Source organism: Haliotis asinina, chromosome 9, assembly GCF_037392515.1.
Source record: "Haliotis asinina isolate JCU_RB_2024 chromosome 9, JCU_Hal_asi_v2, whole genome shotgun sequence".
Classification (NCBI taxonomy): Eukaryota; Metazoa; Mollusca; class Gastropoda; order Lepetellida; family Haliotidae; genus Haliotis; species Haliotis asinina.
This window is the reverse complement of record NC_090288.1, coordinates 21,845,024-21,855,073: the sequence shown is the minus strand read 5'-3', so window position 1 is coordinate 21,855,073 and position 10,050 is coordinate 21,845,024. Positions and strand designations below refer to the sequence as shown.

At 43.1% G+C, this 10,050-nt stretch overlaps 1 pseudogene; it reads left to right on the top strand.

Annotated features, from left to right (window-relative positions):
• The first annotated feature begins 3,285 nt into the window (after positions 1–3,285).
• Positions 3,286–9,684, top strand: LOC137297164 (uncharacterized; annotated as a pseudogene).
• Positions 9,685–10,050: the final 366 nt, after the last annotated feature.

Below are 10,050 nucleotides of genomic sequence, written 5' to 3'. Positions count from 1 at the left end.
GCAGAGAAGATATGTAGTGGTAGAAAGTACTGGTAGAACAAAACCATACGTCGAGTTTACTGGGGAGCGCTTGAATCAAACAACAACCACTTAATTCCGCTGTAGATTCACTTGCAGTAAATACTGGTTGCTTATTATTTACCACGACACGAGTGTCATCTTCTTAGATACACAGATCGCTTCACGAATATCACCACGAGTAAATCTACTCAGAATATCTTCACGAGTAAATGTACACAGAATATCTTCACGAGTAAATCTACTCAGAATATCTTCACGAGTAAATTTACACAGAATATCTTCACGAGTAAAATGTACACAGAATATCTTCACGAGTAAAATGTACACAGAATATCTTCACGAGTAAATCTACTCAGAATATCTTCACGAGTAAATGTACACAGAATATCTTCACGAGTAAATCTACACAGAATATCTTCACGAGTAAAATCTACACAGAATATCTTCACGAGTAAATCTACTCAGAATATCTTCACGAGTAAATCTACACAGAATATCTTCACGAGTAAATGTACACAGAATATCTTCACGAGTAAATCTACACAGAATATCTTCATGAGTAAATCTACACAGAATATCTTCACGAGTAAATCTACACAGAATATCTTCACGAGTAAATCTACACAGAATATCTTCATGAGTAAATCTACACAGAATATCTTCACGAGTAAATCTACACAGAATATCTTCACGAGTAAAATCTACACAGAATATTTTCACGAGTAAATCTACTCAGAATATCTTCACGAGTAAATCTACTCAGAAAATCTTCACGAGTAAATCTACACAGAATATCTTCACGAGTAAATCTAGACAGAATATCTTCACGAGTAAATGTACACAGAATATCTTCACGAGTAAATCTACTCAGAATATCTTCACGAGTAAATCTATGAACATCTGCATCAAGAACGGACATATCAGTATGGATATAATTATCTCCTCATACAGTTTCATCAGCCCAAGTAGGTTGTACTCGTACCAAGTAGCTAGTACCCAAGTAGGTGGTACTTGTACCAAGTAGGTAGTACCCAAGTAGGTGGTACTTGTACCAAGTAGGTAGTACCCAAGTAGGTGGTACTTGTACCAAGTAGCTAGTACCCAAGTAGGTGGTACTTGTACCAAGTAGGTAGTACCCAAGTAGGTGGTACTTGTAGCAAGTAGGTAGTACCCAAGTAGGTGGTACTTGTACCAAGTAGGTAGTACCCAAGTAGGTTGTACTTGTACCAAGTAGGTAGTATCCAAGTAGGTTGTACTTGTACCAAGTAGGTAGTACCCAAGTAGGTGGTACTTGTACCAAGTAGGTAGTACCCAAGTAGGTGGTACTTGTACCAAGTAGGTAGTACCCAAGTAGGTGGTACTTGTACCAAGTAGGTAGTACCCAAGTAGGTGGTACTTGTACCAAGTAGGTAGTACCCAAGTAGGTGGTACTTGTACCAAGTAGGTAGTATCCAAGTAGGTTGTACTTGTACCAAGTAGGTAGTACCCAAGTAGGTTGTACTTGTACCAAGTAGGTAGTACCCAAGTAGGTTGTACTTGTACCAAGTAGGTAGTACCCAAGTAGGTGGTACTTGTACCAAGTAGGTAGTACCCAAGTAGGTGGTACTTGTACCAAGTGGGTAGTATCCAAGAAGGTGGTACTTGTAGCAAGTAGGTAGTACCCAAGTAGGTGGTACTTGTAGCAAGTAGGTAGTACCCAAGTAGGTGGTACTTGTAGCAAGTAGGTAGTACCCAAGTAGGTGGTACTTGTACCAAGTAGCTAGTACCCAAGTAGGTTGTACTTGTACCAAGTGGGTAGTATCCAAGTAGGTGGTACTTGTAGCAAGTAGGTAGTACCCAAGTAGGTGGTACTTGTAGCAAGTAGGTAGTACCCAAGTAGGTGGTACTTGTACCAAGTAGGTAGTACCCAAGTAGGTGGTACTTGTACCAAGTAGGTAGTACCCAAGTAGGTTGTACTTGTAGCAAGTAGGTAGTACCCAAGTAGGTGGTACTTGTACCAAGTAGGTAGTACCCAAGTAGGTGGTACTTGTAGCAAGTAGGTAGTACCCAAGTAGGTGGTACTTGTAGCAAGTAGGTAGTACCCAAGTAGGTTGTACTTGTACCAAGTAGGTAGTACCCAAGTAGGTGGTACTTGTACCAAGTAGGTAGTACCCAAGTAGGTGGTACTTGTACCAGGTAGGTAGTACCCAAGTAGGTGGTACTTGTACCAAGTAGGTAGTACCCAAGTAGGTTGTACTTGTACCAAGTAGGTAGTACCCAAGTAGGTTGTACTTGTACCAAGTAGGTAGTACCCAAGTAGGTGGTACTTGTACCAAGTAGGTAGTACCCAAGTAGGTGGTTTAACGATTGAAACAAGACTTAGTTGTATATCATCACTGGGTGTCTTGGTAACCAGGGTAGCCAGTGTTTGGGAGACAGGTCGTTGGGTAACCAAACAAATGTCTGGGCAACCAGTGTTGATGAGAGAGATGGTAACAATAGTCTGAGTCGACATGGGGAAAAAGGCATGGTAATAGGTGACTGGTTACCTATTGTGGTAACAAGTGACTGGGTAACAAATGAATAGGAATAAGGAGTGGTAACAAGTGGCTGGTAACCAATGGATAGAAATGGGGTGTGGTAACAAGTGACTGGTAACCAATGGTTAGGGATAAGATGTGGTAACATGTGGCTGGTAACCAAAGGATAGGGATAAGATGTGGTGACATGTGGTTGGTAACCAATGGATAGAAATGGGGTGTGGTAACAAGTGGCTGGTAACCAATGGATAGAAATGGGGTGTGGTAACATGTGGCTGGTAACCAAAGGACAGGGATAAGGTGTGGTAGAGAAATGTCACAGTTTAGTAGTTATAGGACTGGTTACCAATGACGTCACTGCAAACAATCGCTCCTTACACCCGTGACGACTGGAGTTATACATGAACTCTTTTACTGATCATTTCAGTGAAGTCCAGATGCTATTGTGCACCTTGTCAACTGTTCCGAAATATATATTACTAATATTTGTCTGTTGCTATGATATAGTGATGCTTCCAGGAGCTTACAACTACCGTTGATACAGGATTAGTTTAGTTTCAGCTGTCGGAGCAGGTGAGTTTACACATGGCGGGGCTAAAGGATGGTAACTAGTGACAGTGTAGCATGTGTTGGGTAGGATGGTGTGGAACGATGTGGAAGGTAAGATGGTGTGGTAGCAGGTGGTGGGTAGGATGGTGTGGTGGATGTGGTAGGTACGATGGTGTGGTAGCAGGTGGTGAGTAAGATGGTGTGGGAGGATGTGGAAGGTAAGATGGTGTGGTAGCATGTAGGATGGTGTGGTAGGATGTGGTAGGTAAGATAGTGTGGTAGCAGGTGGTGGGTAGGATGGTGTGGTAGCCAGTGAATGGGGAAGAGTTGTAGGGTGTCAGATGAAAGATGTGGTGGCAGGTGGTGTGTAGGATGGTGAGGTAGCCAGTGAATGGGGAAGAGTTGTAGGGTGTCAGATGTAAGATGTGGTGGCAGGTGGTGTGTAGGATGGTGTGGTAGTCAGTGGATGGTTAAGAGTTGTAGGGTGTCAGATGAAAGGTGTGACATAGTGGGGTACCAAGTGAAGGTTATGAAGTACCAAGAACAGGACAAGGTAATCCAAAGGAATCACTGCCTTGGTTTGGCAATCAACAAATGTGAGACTAATCCTCCATTGTCAAAACAAGCTACACCACCACGAGACGTCATCGCGCATTGATGATGACATGAAGTTTACCGTTATTACTTCGTTACACTCCTCCATCAGAGTGATTATTACTTCTACAAGTCTTCTGAAACATGCACTTTGTTGACAGCATGAGAGTTGCTGACACTTTCCAAGTCGTATGCAATAAATGCGACGACAACAAAGGCTATGGCTACGTGAGAGATCCACACGACTGCACATTTCACTGCTTCCATGGTCTTGTGTGGAACAACCAGGCTCTGATCTGCAACTGGCCGCATCTCCTCTATGACTGCAGTATATTGCATGTATTTTCTCCATTTGTCTTAGCTGTTGTCAGTTGGTGTTACTCCATCCCTCTGTGTTAGCTGTTATCAGCAGGTGTTACTCCATCTCTCTGTGTCGACTGTTGTCAGTAGGTATTACTCCATCCCTCTATGTCGACTGTTGTCAGTAGGTGTTACTCCACCCCTCTATGTCGACTGTTGTCAGTAGGTGATACTCTATCTCTCTATGTCGACTGTTGTCAGAAGGTATTACTCCATCCCTCTATGTCGACTGTTGTCAGTAGGTGTTACTCCATCCCTCTATGTCGACTGTTGTCAGTAGGTGATACTCTATCTCTCTATGTCGACTGTTGTCAGTAGGTATTACTCCATCCCTCTATGTCGACTGTTGTCAGTAGGTGTTACTCCATCCCTCTATGTCGACTGTTGTCAGTAGGTGATACTCTATCTCTCTATGTCGACTGTTGTCAGTAGGTGTTACTCCATCCCTCTATGTCGACTGTTGTCAGTAGGTGATACTCTATCTCTCTATGTCGATTGTTATCAGTAGGTGATACAATGAGTACAATGAGGCACTACAATGCTAAATTCAACGGCTAAATATCCAAATCTAGCACTTGGTCTCTTACAGTAGTCTGCGGTACTCACGAGTTCACCAGTGTCAGAGTCAGTAAAGTTATTGTTCTTACCTGTAATCAGTCATACCGTGGCTGGCTGGATTTCAGGATCTTGTCAGATCACTATCAGGCCAGTTTGTGTTCATGTGGCTCTCCACTATGTGGTGGACAGGACACATGTAATATCTGTATCCCCGCTGTATGGCTGACTGACCCATGTGATATTATCTGTATAAGTACCGTGTCTACCTACAGGTTGACAGATTCATGTTATCATCTGTACATCTGTTGTGTGGTTCACAGACCTATCTAATATCATCGGCATGCCTACTGTATGGTTGAAATACACATGTGATATCATCTGGACGTCTACTGTGTGGTTGGCAGAACCATGTGATATCATCTGTATAACTACTGTGTCTGCCTACAGCGTGGCTGATAAACCCATGTGATACCAGTAAAAATATAGCGAGTCTAATTATATTCTCGATGTCCAATGCTTGCAAAGTTTCCATTTTATTGTGGAGGGATCATTAGCAAGGCCATGTCCAGAGTGTCACAAATGTGGGTAATGTGGTTCACGAGATATGAGGTATGATATAAGTAAAATAAAATATATTATAATTGCAGTAAAAGAAAACGATGTCATTTGGTACCTCTTGGATAAAGATATGCCCTCAGATAATATGATATGAAACATGTTCAGAATGGCATTCCCGTCATAATCATTAGTTAAAGATTCGGATTGCTTGATTTAGACAGGGGCAGTTTTTTAAGGACACCCCTTCTTTGATCTCACACAAATATTGTGTCGAGATAGTCAAGCTGGGACAGTTTCCAACATATTGGGAGTTGAGACTTGTGTGACCATTCATCATTTAGCTTAAACCGTTGGCATCATGTAAGAATAGTGAAAACATTATGAACAGTCAGTTATGTCCTTATGGTGAAGTCATCTGGTAGAGGGCGGGTAGTGTCCCCAAAATTAAACAAGCTCGTTCAGTAAACAGGAGGGGGCACTTACATTAACGAGAGATTGTAGTTTCAATTTTTTTACGCACTTTAATATATTTAAACATAGTTTGATTTTAGCGAACTTCTACTTACCTGAAACACATAAAATGTTTCTTGCATATGTTTTCTGAAGTTTGTATTGCATTTATCGCAAATTTTGTGTTTTAGGGGGTACGAAGATAAAAAGTGAAACAAAACGGGGATCGTGAGTCTGGAACATAGCAAACAAATTCGCTTAAGTTTGACATATTTTATGTGGAACATAAAACAGAACATGAAAAACACCTGCATTTACATCATTGTCCTGGTGAGAAGCACTACTTCTTGACTGACATCCCCTCGTACACATGTGTACATCTGCGGTGTGTTTGACAGACCCATGTGAGTTCATGGCCCCGGACCCACACAACCTCTACGGTTACAAGCTGCTCACCTCAGGAAAATGGCCATTCTAGACTTGTTCAGTCGTAGAGATGTATGCCCATCACACATGCACGTGTGTACAGGATCCGTGTTTCAACAAGGACTACGACCAGTGAAACTCAAGGGGCTACAAGCTGTACGTCAGTGGGATATGGGTAATGATCATGAGGATGTTCCCATTCTGGCAGATCTACAATCCCATAACCTGCACCTGTGTGGCCGGTAAGTCTCATGGGCTGGTTCTGTGTGGTGGGTGACATACCATTGTCCTGTGTGGTGGGTAACATACCATTGTCCTGTGCGGCGGGTGACATACCATTGTCCTGTATAGTGGGTTACATACCATTGTTCTGTATAGAGGGTAACATACCATTGTCCTGTGCTTTTGGCATGCTCCATGCCAATCTGTCTCACACATTTCCTCAGCCAATTTAGGCATTGACGATTGAGGATGAAGGATGAAGGATGGACTCCCCACCTTCATTTCCCAATGATGACAATAGAGTTAAAAGCTGTTTATACATGAAATTCAGACGCTTGCTACCAGCCAACAAGCACATGTACCTGCAATATGTTAACTATAAGTAGATCGTGCGCCCGTGTCCACAAAGAACGGCTTACAGCGAACACTCCTGTAACTGCGACGTACACTATACCTGTCCAGCATTCCAGACAGGTGTTATATAGTGTCTTAGCACGTGGTGTCTTAGCACGTGGTGGCGTGTGATCCTGTGCAAAAAGCTCAGGTAAGAAACGATGGACGCGGACCATGTTCGGATGGGTGACCGACAGCTGAGCGTTTCTAGGACTTCAGTCTTGACCCACAATGAAGCACATGACACATGTGGTCTCACCTTAGGCAAGTGAGTTTGTTCAAACTTGCCTGTTCACCCAGCAGAAAATGGGTACCCGGTGGGATAAGTCATGTGACTATAGCCTTCCAGCACCTAACAGGCAGCTTTGGTTATCCGGGTAATAATATGCCCGCTTTGAATGTTGAGCATTCACCTCATGAATTTAGTTTGGCGCAGTATAAATGCACATATTATTACATTCCAGGCAGGTGTTATATAGTGTCCTACATTCCAAGCAGATGTTAGATGTTGTTCTACATTCCAGGCGGGTGTTAGATGGTGTCGTACATTCCAGACAGGTGTAGATACGAGAGGATATCAAAAGGTTTTGAGCCTTGCATATTTATACTTCACAAATAGTAATGGGCAGGGCACCTAACGTATATTAGTGTAATAGCTACATATTCCCGGTAGGATCACATAGCTGGATGCATTTTTTGGCGGTGCCTTGTAAAAGAGATATACCCCCTAATGAATGTGAAAAATGGACAAAGTTTCTTGTCCTGGGGGGCAACACAGCCAAGCAGGTTGAAGAACGCCTCACTGCTGTTTACAAGGTGTCTTCCCCTTCTGCTGCAACCATCAAACGTTGGGTGAAAGAGTTTCAGCGAGGAAGAGAGAGCTTAGATGATGACCCCCGTCCAGGACGACCCTCAACCCAAGCAAATTTTGACACGGCGGCGAGGAAAGATCCGGCGAGGGATTCTTCTTCACCAGGACAATGCGCCAGTCCACACTAGCCGAGCTGCAATGGAAACTGCGCGCGAGTGCTGGTAAGAAATTTTTCCCTCACCCTATTCACAAGACCTAGCCCCGACTCCTCGACTGAAAAACACATCCGGGGCCAGAAATTTCAGGATGATGATGAGCTTATCGCTGCTGTGGAGGGTTTTTTAGGGGACCAAGATGTGGAGTTCTTCAGATCAGGAATCAGCAATTGGCAAACCAGATGGGAGAAGTGTGTGAACTTGGAAGGGGACTATGTAGAAATATAAACCAGTATGAATTCCAAAATCTTGCTTTTTCAGGACGAGGCTCAAAACGTTTTGACATCCCCTCGTAGTGTCTTTCATTCCAGGTAGGTCTTAGATAGTGTCTTACATTCCAGGGAGGAGTTATATAGTGTCCAGACATGTGTTAGATCGTGTTCTACAGTCCACTGAGGTGTTAGTGTCCTACATTTGAGCCAGGTGTTACATCGTGTCCTTCATTCCAGACAGGTGTTTAATCCCGTGGTGTTCGCTGACCGTTGTTGGTTGTAAGCCCGTTCTGTGTGAAGATGTACATGATGCTGTTGTTGATTGTGGGTCTGATCTGTGTGAAGATGTACATTATTGGTCACAAGGGGGCATTGGTTGATGTACCTCGAGGGACCAGTGAACAACGTCACTGCTAATTGTGAAGTGGTTAAGGCATGGGTATAGATCAACCGTTGCGAATCTTACAGTTTGCTGTTCTTTACCAGTTATTGTCTTGGAAAAATCGCCCTTGTGTAGTTCCCCTTCTTAATATTCACAGGAACTACATTTGAATGCTTTGTCAAAGTGTGTTTATTGGAATGCGAGGACAAAATCTTTTCAGAGCCATCGTTACATTTTTCAGACGACACAAGAAAAACAATTTAGGGTTATCTTCCCTCCATCGATTTGAATTCGCAAGACATCGGTAATTGCAGTCCATCATGCGTGATTCAGTGTTATTCGAGATAAAAAGAAAGTACTACCAAGAAGTTCCCAATGAGTTGCCATCGGCAGCGGGGTACATTTCAATGTATACAAAATGGGTATACTGAAAATAACAGATGAGCGCTTAGCCAATACAGACATTTATGTGTGAGGTAAGATAAAATGATGTTGTATGTCTTGAGCCTGATCTGTGTCAAAACGTACACAATGATGTTGTAGGCTGTGAACCCGCTCTGTATCTACCGAACACCAAAGACTTCGCTCACATTCACCAAGTGGACAACCACGGCGTCTACATCCACTGCGACATCCCTGCAGCAGCGAGGGACGGCAGTAGTTTTCTCGGCATGCCATTCTTCAGGAACGGTTACTATGGTGATGAGCTGACCATATCCCTTTAATACTTCCGTGCTGACAACGCCACCGGCGTCGTTGTAAGCAACTCATTGTGCGATGGTGAAGAAGCCACCATTTACATCATCGTGGTCCTCGACGGCTTCTGTTTCCATGTCATAAACAACTACAGAAAAAAAAATGTCATGTGTGTTCCATGTCCGGTAAGTAGGTCAGGCGACACAACGCAAGACGTTTACTGTTTGACAAAGGTGTCCCCATCAATGGAGTCTCCGTCGCCATTCCCATACTTCTAGTGATCTGTCTGACTCCCCACACAGATGTGACTTCCTCTGACATAAAACTTTCCGTTTCACCTTCATTATTTTATCAAACACTGTTTACGACATTTATTGTGGCTCTCACTATCTTGTTGCTAATTCTCTCCCTCTCAGCGCAACCTGTCTCAACTTCTTTCTGTGTTTTGACTATGGTCTCATCGTTTCTGATAACTTTGATACTGCGAAAACTGAATTAAGAACGCTATTCTACGTCCGAGCAGGCAGGGAGCTGGTGTTTTCTCCATAAGTTGTAGTGTAGTGGTGTGTATACACTGTGACGTACTTCATTTCAGTTTGTGATGTACGTACGCGTTGGGTGCAGTCCAATCCTCATCTCTTCCACAACGCCTCTGCCCTTATCAGAGAAGGAGGAGTCAGTAATTCCCTTGTCGAAACCACATGTCCCCAACCTGTGAGGTAATACATGAAAAATACAGCTTTATGGATTATAACGTCTTGTTTATTACTTTGAGCGACGTTTCGATCTAGATTCTTACATCGTTTTCTAGTTAAACGTCATGAATGAAATGAGAACGATGTCAGAATCTACATCGAAACGTCGCTCACCGTAATACACAAGAAGTAGTAACCCATAAAGCGGTATATTTCATTTGATTCACCAACTTCTGGAATGCACATTAAACAAGCTGTGAGGTCATAAAGGTATGGGACAATCCTACCACGTGTCTGAACTTCTTGTCTGAACTTCGTGTCAGCTGTATACACATTTCTTGAGCATTACATCTCTAGCCATTTCCCTTCTTCTTGTAGTAGCTTCTTTA